Raw genomic sequence first — 11,304 nt, 5'->3', positions numbered from 1 at the left:
GCTGCTGCAGTTTGATCGGCGCAACCAAATGAGGACACCAAAAGGGACCTCTCCAGAGGTGTTTAACAAAATAAAAAGGACGAATCGGAGGTAGCGCGCAGGGAAAATAGGGAAAAACGGTTTTGGGTTTCACGTGCCGAAAGTTTTCCCTTTCGGTGCAGAAATTGGCCACCGTTCGGAATTACCATAAAGCGCTGCGCTTTGCGCAACGGGACCCGCGGCGCATCGGGCGCAGATGTTGTTGTCGCGCAACGGCCACTCCTCGGCTCGGCTCCTGTGGAAGGCCAATGGCGGGACGTAAGCGCGACTCAAAATTAATTTCATCCATTCGAAGTCGTTGTCGAGGTCGGAGCGAAGCGATCTCGATGTCATTTGTGGTAACAATCAAACAGCGATAAAAGAGGCGAAATTGGAGATGAAAACTATCAAAGCGATATAATAGCGTAGAAAATAATCGAATGTAGGAACGACTAAAAAAAGAATAACACTAAAGAGTCGAATATGACATACAAAAACAGCCAAAGTGTTAAGAAACGTTCGGAAAATGGTTTTATAGGATTTTCAATACAAGCTAAATGTTTGTTTGCAAAATATGAATAGATGTGTTAATCTAAAGTTCAGATGCAAAATATGTAGGCAAAAACTATAAAATTTTGTTCAAAGGTAATGCAATAATGGAAGACACCTAAAAAGTAACTCGGAGCCGTTAGAATTAAGTTCAAGTTAAAAAAGAGTGGTAAAGCGGATGAACCTATCTTCCTGTTGTTAACACCAAGAAAATATTAATACACAAGACAAAACGAGATACGAAAATCACGACATTGAAACCCCAAGAAGACTGGAGAAGATATCCATCAAGTGAATCGTTTGAGGTTGATGTCAAACTCAAAAGCAGCAACATCATTCGTTATTATGCAAACCGCATCAAGAATGACCGTTCAAACGTCGGACGGACATACAGAAGCCATCAGCTCACCTAATCGACCTCACCACGATCTATTACACCTCACTGAGGCGGGCACACGTTGGGCGCGATGAATAAAACATACGCAAACATCAGCGCAAACCGCAGCTCGGAGCGCAATTCTTCGCAAAAGAAACCCGGAAAAGCGGCATCGACCACATATCGGCATCGGCGTATCGATTGTAATTCAAATTTAAAACTAATCCTCTTTTTGTGTGTCCCGTTCTATGCTGCACCAGAGAGAGCGCTTTGTAGTTTTGCTTCCGAGCGGAACGTAACAAGCGGCAGCGGCTGGTTCGGCGGGGTTCGGGTCGGCTGGTGAAAGTTCCGGCGGAAGAGCATCCTTTGGCACCCCTTTCCCGGTGGCGCGCCGGATTACGCGCCGCGAAGCTAGCGTCCGTTTATGAAGTGCAAAATAAATTGCAATTCGCCCGTTACGGGATCTTTCGGTTTGCCGTGTGTGTCTTCCGCAGGTCCTGTCCTGGTCCTGTCCGCTAAGCGCCTAGAAAAAGGGGTTAAAGTTACAGGTCGTGGGAAAGTGAAGATTCGCTACTTCTTCGCTACCCTCTGAGGGCCAACGTCATCTCTACAGCTGCAGCTCGCTCCCGGGTTCCGTTACGATTCACGGATGCACGGATTCGTTTTCTCCCAAGACTTACGGTTTCGATTAACGGTAAGGAAACGGACCCAGGCGATCCTGGGAGCAGGTAAAAATTAGAACCGACGGTTACCGACGGTGTACCAGAAGAAGGAGAAGAAAAAAAAACTGTTTCATAATTATGTGTTTGCCATTTTTTCGTGCAAGATCCGCTTGGGGTGCGCACTCCTGGAAAGTGTCCTTAGTGTCGGTGAGAGGATTTCTTAGACCTCATCCTACCGTGAGCCCGGTCCGGTGGCGTCAAATCATAATTCACTTCCCTTTTGTGCCTCAATTACTAAACCCACCGGGAGGACCTCACGGGAGCGCGGGTACCTGAGCGCGGCTCCTATCGACCTTCAGGATCTTCAGGACCTTCAACGGGACGATTGGTCCGTTTTCATGGGAAACGGTAAAACCTTCGCGCTTTTTTCCCGTGCCCCGGGCAACCCTTTACGAAAGGGCATCGGATCGAAGGACTCGACGGGCACAAAACCGTTACCGAGAGTGGCCCGCGAAGTGTCGGAAACTGTGCCAACTCATTGCGATTGGGTTCCTTTGCCTATTGCGCGCCGATCATCACCAGATAATCAGTTCCAAGTGGATTCTACGTGGTGGAGTGTAGGATCTCATCAGCCACTTGACTGCTCGTCGGCCGGAGATCGGTCGCTGGATTAATCGGCCAGAAGTCAAAAGGTCCAGCTAGCGGTTCGATTCAAGTTCCCGTGTGCAAAGCGCTCTAATCTTGTGCGTGTGCAACCATTGATTACGGACCCTTCAGGGTGTCGATTGAGACCCTCAAAAAAACCTGAATTGGAAACATTCCCGAAAAAAATATATTTCAAAAAAAAAAAAACACGGGACCTGTAACTCATCCGCATTTCCGCTTTTCGATTGGCTTTCGCCGTTTTGGAAAATCGAACCCCAACTTCCGACCCCGGAAGGGACGAGGGACATGTGCTCGAAATCCAATAAACAAGCAAACACACGGGAGAGAGCCACGAGAGCTGGCGCCGAATCCCGATCCTGACACCTCTCGCGGACAATCGGAATCGAAACGCACACCTCAATTGGATGTTGTGTCTGCGTTTAGTGTAAATATTGTTACGCTTGTAATTGCCCTGCCTCGGCAGCGCGGTTCCCATGGCCCCGGGGTGCAATCGCCAATTTTGGAAATCGATCTCCGGTTTTTTTGGTGAATTTCCGAAAAAAAAACTCAAAAAGGGGTTGGGATTTTGGGAAAATCCGGTATCGATCCGGTGGTAAAAGTGAATGAATGACTCGCTGTTTGGCCTTTTTTGTTCGGTAGAAGGATCGGATTGGGTTCATTAGTAGTGAAGGGTTCCCGGGTGGAATGGTTGTGCCTGTTGATGGCTTGTTTAGACCGATGAGACAGTTTCAATGGCTCATTCTGACACCTTCCCAAGCCAAGGTCTCCGCACTGGGCGATGGTTTACTTCCAGCAACCTTGGGCTTGGGGAGATTATTTTCTCCATGGCAACGAGTGCAGTCCGCGTCACAACCAGAGCGTACTAAGCCCTTCGCCCGTGTGGCCGTGGAAATCCTCAAATATATATTAACCCTCACCCACTTCGACGGCCAGGGCTTCGAGTGTCGAAAGCAGCCGACCATGCACCGGAGACTCGGGGGGATATATTGGAAATTACGATCATGGCCAGAGGGAGGCCGTCCACCCGAAGCCTCCGTGTCATCGATAGGGGATCAATGGTTCGTTGGCGCTTCAGGAATTACATTAACCTCGTCCACCGAATGCCAATAAAAAGCCCGAACCAACCGAACAGGGATGGCGCGTTCGTTGGTGGACGCATTGGACTTCTCCGGCTCCGCGGAAGGTGCGAGTCCAACGGCAATGGACTTGTCGGAAAACTGGTTTGCCAAACATCGCCGTGGGCCGAAAGCGAAAAAAGGTAGGACACGGCACACTGCGGGAAGATGATTCGCCAAGGATAATAAAAATAAATCCCACGTACTTATCTTTTGATATATATTTATACATTCACTGTCCATTCGGTGGGCGGGCCGGTTTTTTTTTGTTGTTGCCGTTGCCTGGGCGCCAGGGAGAACTGGACCCGACCGTGGAGGCCGGGCGTGGAGGGTCTCTTTAGTAGCCAGGGCCGCAAATCCCAATGTTATAAGCAACATAAAAAAGCAACCCAACCGAATGCCAATTCCAATCAAACGAATATATCCTTTCGTTCGTTCCCCAGGCCCCGGGAGTACACAGTGGGCACACCGTGAGAGAGGCCGGGGTAGGCGGAGAGCCCTCGTCCACTCGCACGGCGCGAAAGGATATTGGCTGCGGATGCTCCCGGGGCTGCCCTTTGTGTCTGCGGTCTGTGACGACAGAGTGTCCTAGCAACGCCACTAGAGTGAAACTCTGTCTCACTCCGGCTCACGAGTGCCACAGAAGGATGTAGCAAAATGAGACGGAGACTTGGGCCAACTTCGGCACAGAAAAAAGAGAAAAACTGGAAACATCGCAGAAGGCAGGAAAGAAGCGATGTCCGCGCTCAGGGGTTACTCCCACTGGCGAACGGTGTCCGGCGCGGGACGGTACGGGAGCACAAAGCTTATAACATTCTTAGAAGTTACCATCGTTTCCTAAATCTTCTGCCAAATCCTTGCTTCCTAAAGTCCATGAACACGGGCGCCCACACACAGGCAGCGACAGGGGCCAGACCGATGTCCTTACACAGAGCGGGCGGATCACTGGTTGCCAGCGAAACGCGCTGTGGCCACCGAAGCGAATTGTATCCGGCTTTCCGACTGCCATGCTGCTGACATCGGTCGGTCTCGGAGCGAGGTTCGATTAGCGATCGATGGAAGCGAGCCGGCCGAGTGCAGCGCCGCGGAATTGTTTATCTTGTCCTACCCTGCCCGGAGCCCGGTCCGCCACGTCCTGGCGCATTCTGGCCATGGATTCTGCCCATTTTTGCTGAGCTCGTACAGACGGCGTACGGCTTATTAGTATCGTGGCATCGCTGCCATGTCCTCCGGTTCTCGTTCCGTTTTTCTGCTGTATCATTAGAAATCTGCATCCACTGGCTTGCGGGGGCCCCTTGCTCTCTCTCTCCGCAGAAGAGTTGGATATTTTGTGGTCCGTTCTGAAAAATCGAAGCAAAGATTTTGGATCAATGGAAATGGAAGTTATCGTTATTGTCTGGCCGTCAAAATCGGTGCGCGCTTTTTGTGCTTTAAGCGTATCTGCAAACTGCGTTCAATGTATTGGAAGATTCGTCTCGTTTTTTGAGTTTGTTTATTCGAGTAGTTAGTTAGGTAGAAGTATTAAGGGAATAAACGCACACGTTTTGCATACTTTCGGGGGCATCGGACATATTTCAAACGTACGCCTAAATGTAGGCAATTGCGACACACGCAAACATACTCGCACAAAGTATGTTCCCCTATTACGTCCGTTGGTTGGCTAACGTCGATCAAATAGTAGATTTTATTAGCATCTTCCCGTGGAAACTCGTGGTGTAAAGTGAAACACAAGTTTTTGTGATAAATTCAGAGCAAACTTAAGTGAACTGTCTGCCGTGGCGGTGGGGTCGCCAGATCCACGAGCTCCCCGGCCAGGTCGCTGGGGAATTCCGCCCCCCGACGTCGACTTCAAGTTTCGTCACGTGCGTGCGTGCAGATGTTCTCCGCGTTAGTTTACCGCGGTTTGTAACGAACGGCCACAATGGGGAACGGGCGCAGCGAAGACGACAGTGGAAGAAATGTCATAAATAAAACTCACGCAAAGTTCCTACCCCTGCCTTCGGTTTCCCCACGAGACCTGCGCCGCTATGCATAGAAATGTGTCCACGTGTCCTTCTCGGTCAGTGTTTCGGTGGGCTCTTGAAGTTGGAATTCGATTTGCTAGCCGATGGCCAAATCAAAGCCCACCGGGACAGGGAGGGGACGTGTATGTTTCTATGGAGCCGATCCGTCGAATTTTGATTCGATTTTTTTGGGGATCGCTACCGTTGCGTATCCTTTTCCCGTCCCGTCCGGTGTCCCAACGTGCATGATGAATCGAAGTGGGATTTTGTCACTCGTTGTCCCTATCGCGAGTCCCCAGTTATGCGGTCGGTATCGATGGTCTCCGAACGTCGGTCGATGGGACTTTTCGGTTGCTAATCCTTTGCACGCGGCCATAACGCTCCGGATATCTGCGACGGGTACTGTGGGGGGAAATTTAATTTCCGAACCCAAAAAAGGGCCGATCGACCGGTCCAGCACACGAACCGCAATGCAAATTTGGTCAACTCCTTACCGTGAGGAGTTCCCAGGTTCGATTGGGAAACCCAATCGACCATCGGCGGTGAAAACGAAAAATCCAATCAATTCCTTTGAAGAAAAAAAAAACGAAAAAACAGGAAAAGGCCAAAAAAGGGCTGAGGGGTTTTGTGTGCCGAGCCGAGTGGACCATTTTGTTGATAAATAACACCAATATGACACAAATTATGATGACAATCAACTCGCCCCTTCTGTTGTACGGTCGCCGAGGCCATGTTCGATTTTATGTTGGCCATGCTGGCCAAAACCCCGGCCAGCACCATTTTGACCATATGCGTCACTAACGCACCCGCACACATGTGGACCGTCCTTTGTCGGCGGCGGGTGGTTGTGGCCGTACCGAACATCCCACCGAAACCTCGCCCCAATCCGGTTGTGATGGATTTATTTATGAGTTCGTTTCGGTGTGGAGCAATGTTGTGGTAATTTTCCGATTTCCTTTTTTTCCGTTTCCGAAAAGCGGACGCCGGAGCGGGCGCCATCGCGGAGGCGAGCCATGAATTTATGTTCCCCCTGAACCGCGGCCGATCCGGGAATTTTCCATTTGTTTTCCACCGCCACCAGCTGACCGACCGAGTAGGGTGTGAGCGTTGGACCAACCAAACAGGACCATCGCACCGCCCCCGGGGGAATTGCATCGTCCTTGTGCGGGGTGGCAAACAAAGGCCATCCACTCGCCGTCGCCCTCGCTCGCTCTTCTCTCTCTTTCTCTCTCTCTGCATCGTGGAAGGGAAAATCGAGGATCACGCGAGCCGGAAAAAAACCAACGGAAAATCGGCCAACGGGTGCGGCCATTACGGAGCGGTGATTAGGTAGCCTCCGGTAGGCTGCCCTCGAAATGGACTGCGTAGGTTTTCGCTTGTTGTATGTGTGTGCATTGTTCGGGTCGCTGGGCTTCGAGTGGTCATAAACGCAAACCGGAACAGCTAACCCCGATGGAACCGAAAGGAGAGGCAAAATGGTCGACATCAATTAATGGTCGATACTCGGCCGAGAACTGGCGAAATATGGGCTGCTGGACAGCTTTATGGACAGACCATCTTCCAACTCGCGACAGGCAGATTATCGACCCGAACCGTTCACTCTACTGCAGATACAAAACCTAACTAAAATAAGGTAAGATTAAATTAAATAACACTCCGGAAAAACATATTTGAAATCATTCATTCCAGCTTCCAGCTCCAGTTAAAGTTTAGTAAGAAAATAATTTAAAGTCTAATAATTTATTGGTTTGGGCAAAATTTCGTAAATTTCCAAATCAGCCTGGGTCCAAAGAAGTCTTTGAAGAAACATGACGATCCAGTGGCTAAAAGGCATTTACACTGTAACACTGTCTGATGTAGTCGTTAAGAAAAGCATTTAAAGATTTGGGAACTAAAATAAATCAAGCTTTTTCTGAATATGAATGTTTTATGATTCAATAATCTAAACAATATACCCCAAATAATCCAAAAAAGGTTCTTCAAATCAACTCTTTGGAACTTCTTCCCGAATGAGTTCAACATAGTTGTTAGTAGATAAAATGTTCCCACTTATACGACGAGGTCCATAAAGCCAATCGCAAGTCCATAAATGTGCAAACCTTGCCGTGCAAAATATTGTTCCAAAGCTACCGATGAGCTGGTCCCAAAATCAAACAAATATCATTTGGTCTTTGGTTCCTATCGGCAGGCTTTGGCCCCTTAATCCTGGCGTTTTCCTCCATCATGAACTATGCCGGCAGAATGGACTTTTGTATCCGCATCGAGATAACTTCAAACTTCCGATTCCGGAACACATCACGTCAACCCTTTTTACACACTCAAGCACATCGGAAAAGGTGCCTCTCGACCATAAATCAATACCTGTGTTTGGGGTCCGCTTCGAAAGTTCGGCGGTGTGTGCATCACCACACTCTCACATCAGTCGTGTGATGTGCCGCGAAGGACACGAAACAAGGCCACTGGTTCGGGAGACGGTCGATCGGCTCGGCCGAGAGTCGCCCGACAAAGGACTAATAAATAAAAATTTTCCACATCCACGTCACGTCCGGTGTGTGGCGAGAGCCCGAGAGGTCGAGGTATACGATTCCCATCGAAACAGAAACACACCGTTACAAAACCATGACAAGTCATTTTTCTGCCCAGAGGCCCATCAGGGTCGAGGGTCCCAACAGCCGGTACGTGATTTTAAAATTGGTGCAAAAAATCGAATCCCATTCCCGGGCGCCCGGGGAAGGATGTGCGAGGATTACCTTACCGCACGGCAAGGCTCCCGGACGGGAGCGCTCGTCCAGAGTTTAGCACCCGGGGTGAACATATTAACCCCTTTTCTCTGTCAATATTTCCAATCGAACTCCGCACGACCTAGGCGACCTGCGACGGGGCCCGACGGGCTTCGCAGTGGACTCGTCTCAGCGATTCCGATAAAAAAGGAGGATTCCGCTCAGATTTTTTTCACTCCGCACGGTGCGCACCGGTTTAAAGTTCATGGCTCTCCCATCGTCCGCCGGAAGGGAAGGGAAAAGTGCCGGCAAAACAGTGGCCATCGTTTAGCTCAGGCACCGCCAGACGCCAGAAAGGGTTCAATTATTGATTAATGTCATTCAGTGATAGGGAACAATCGAGTTGCTGGTCCGTTTTTTTTCTCCGAGAAGGGACACAGCCTAGGGTGGTCCTTACGGCGGGGTTCGCAAAATCGGCAACATAATGCTCCGGCTACGGGGTGTTTTATTTTGAGTTTTTCCGTCACTATTTACGTGGCCGTACTCGGGGCCTCAAAGGACGAAAGGACGGATTGCGTTTTCTTTGTCCAGCGCTGTGCCAACCTCTCGAAAGGAAGAAAGTCAATGAGGGGCGACGAACGCACCGATCATCGCCCGATGGGATGGGAATCGATGGACACCGATGGCCGTTCCGGGCCGGCCTACTGTAATTCATCCGATACAACGCTGCGAAAGGATATGCTAATTTTATGTGCTTTCATAAATTTTCATGCATAACAATCGAAGGAAATTGAAACATATTCTAGCCTCCGGGCCCTCGGGGCCTGGGCCGTATGTGAGTCGTGTGGCCAAAAGAGAGAGAAAGTTTTCCCCCCTGAAAGAAAAAAATCATACAAAATCGAAAAAAGGACGAGGATATGTCAGAAAGAAGCCAAACGAATTAAAACGGAACCGATCTGGGACCGGAGGTTGGAAAGAGAGCGAACGAATTTTCCCATTTTCCCAGCACTGCTCCGGAGCCGCAGTCCAGTCCGGGGCTCGGGTCCGGTTAGTCTCATGTGTTGGAATCACGATGCAAATGGCCATTTTGGCTCGACGATCCAACCCCCGGCCAGCCGCCTTCCCAAACCGTCCGAAACCACCGTCCATTTTTCTTCCTTCGCCTCACAGCAACGACGCGTGAGGCGGCCACAAAGACAGCGAAACTTTCTTCGTCCTCGCTTTTCCGGGTCCGGCTCCGTCCGATGAACACAATATGCTGGCTTTGTTATGTTTCCCGGCCTTTTTTCTCCCTGCTTCCGTGGGCCGCCCCTTTGGCGTGTTATGCTTAGTGCTCCGGGAAATCGGTCACAGTTGTGTTTATCCTCCTCCGCTCGTGCACGTGGGCGGGTGTGTGTGGGATGTGGGATGGTGGTGGGCCGGGGCCATCCTCAGGACCACTTTTCATCTGCGGGTCCGCTCCGACGGACCACCGCAGACGGCCAGCGGTTGCTAGCGGGCGGTTGTTGTTGGACACGGCACATGGGGATGGGTGGCATGCCATTATCATCATCTGTGCCCGCGTGTGTGGTGGACTCCTTCTTCCTTTTTTCCTAACCCAGCCCCCCTGTCAAGCGGAAGAAGAAAGATTGGAGTGCTCCAACTTGCTCGGAAAGGAGTCCGTCCCGTGGTTCCTGGTAACCGAAATCGTTATGTTTCGTTATTTATTCAGTAGCGAAACGAAAACATATGCGGTGAATTAAGGGAAACACAACCGGAAGTGATGCAATTGTGGGGGGGGACGTAGAGGGGGCCCGGGTGTATGTGTGGTCACAGCTGGCCATTCGTTAAGGAAGCTCCGCTCCTGGACGGCTTCCGGGGGACACTTGACGAACTGGACCTCGGATCGGCTGACGGGGTGCACGAAGCGCTCCTTTGATGACCCAATTCGACCGCATCGGGTGCTGCGGTGAAGCCAAGGTAGTGTCGAGCTCGGTACCTTGATTTGAGTCAGCAAACAATGGGGACGTCCTGTCTGTTGGAACGTACCGAGTATGCCTGTCGAGTCGGGTCGGATAGGAATTGAAAGGAATTTAATTGTTCCTAGCAGATCGTGGAGCGACTTTGGCTTTAACGAAACTTATGCTAACTGGGTCGGATTTTAGTCTTCAGCTGACCAGTTTATTGTGAAAACTTTGCCCGTTCGATAATACATGCCAATAATTTGTTCGACATAACATAAGTTCGTGTTTAGAAGCATTGGAAACGTGGTACGGCTTACCTTTAATTGAGAGGATTGATTGTCGATTACGCTGAAACATGTATCCCTGAATTTTTCTTAACGAGAATGTGCGTTTAGTGGCAGTGCTCGAAAAATTGCTCGAAAAACTGCTTGAAAAACTGCTCGAAATCTTAGGCGGTGTGGACCCCCGATTATCAGACAAGAGTCGACTAATTATAGGTGATTCAATTGGGGTTAGGCAGCCCAAGGCATGTGCCATTACGCTTGACGAGGTCATGAATCATAACGCATTTTAGGTTCACTAGAGCACCTGACTGACTGGCTTCGTTACCGCTTTCTACGTTCTACGGCCTTGGTTCATTGGCTATCCATATCCATCGTATTTTGATCTTTTACAACTGACAGAGCAGTATTAAGCAATAACTTAAAACTTTGCATTTCAGTAGAAGTAGGTGCCAGTGTTCTAATTGATGCCTTTCGCACGGGAACAGATGTATCGGGACAGCGCTGGCTCAAATGGCTAATTGTCGCAGAACTACAAGTATGTCCAACACATTTTCTGATTTCAGTCGAGTTATTGCTTGAGTTTGTCTACTGAGTTGAAAAATGAATCATGACTGTCGAGACAATGTTCAATCCGCAGAGTGTTGCATCAAAATAACAATTTTTGGTACCCGTCCCAAGCGGTCATAAATTAATCTTTCGTTGCCCTGACCAACCTGTGCGACTTCGCTTTCTTCGCCCGGACAGATCGCTAGGCAATAATTTATGTCAGCAACATGCAGCAAAACCAACAACAACAGGACGCCCCCGTTCCGAGGCCGCCCGCTCGGAAAGAAAACTTACCCAACAGGGCCAGCAGCAGGACCCATCAGGCCGTACGCAAATACGTACATCGGTTTGCATCGGTTTTGCGTCTGCAGCCCTTCCGGAACGGGGTAACGCGCAAGAGGGAACGGTTTATGGCCAAGGAT

Source organism: Anopheles bellator, chromosome 2 (genome assembly GCF_943735745.2).
Source record: "Anopheles bellator chromosome 2, idAnoBellAS_SP24_06.2, whole genome shotgun sequence".
Lineage (NCBI taxonomy): Eukaryota > Metazoa > Arthropoda > Insecta > Diptera > Culicidae > Anopheles > Anopheles bellator.
The sequence above is the reverse complement of the archived record's forward strand: the minus strand, read 5'-3'. Positions refer to the sequence as shown.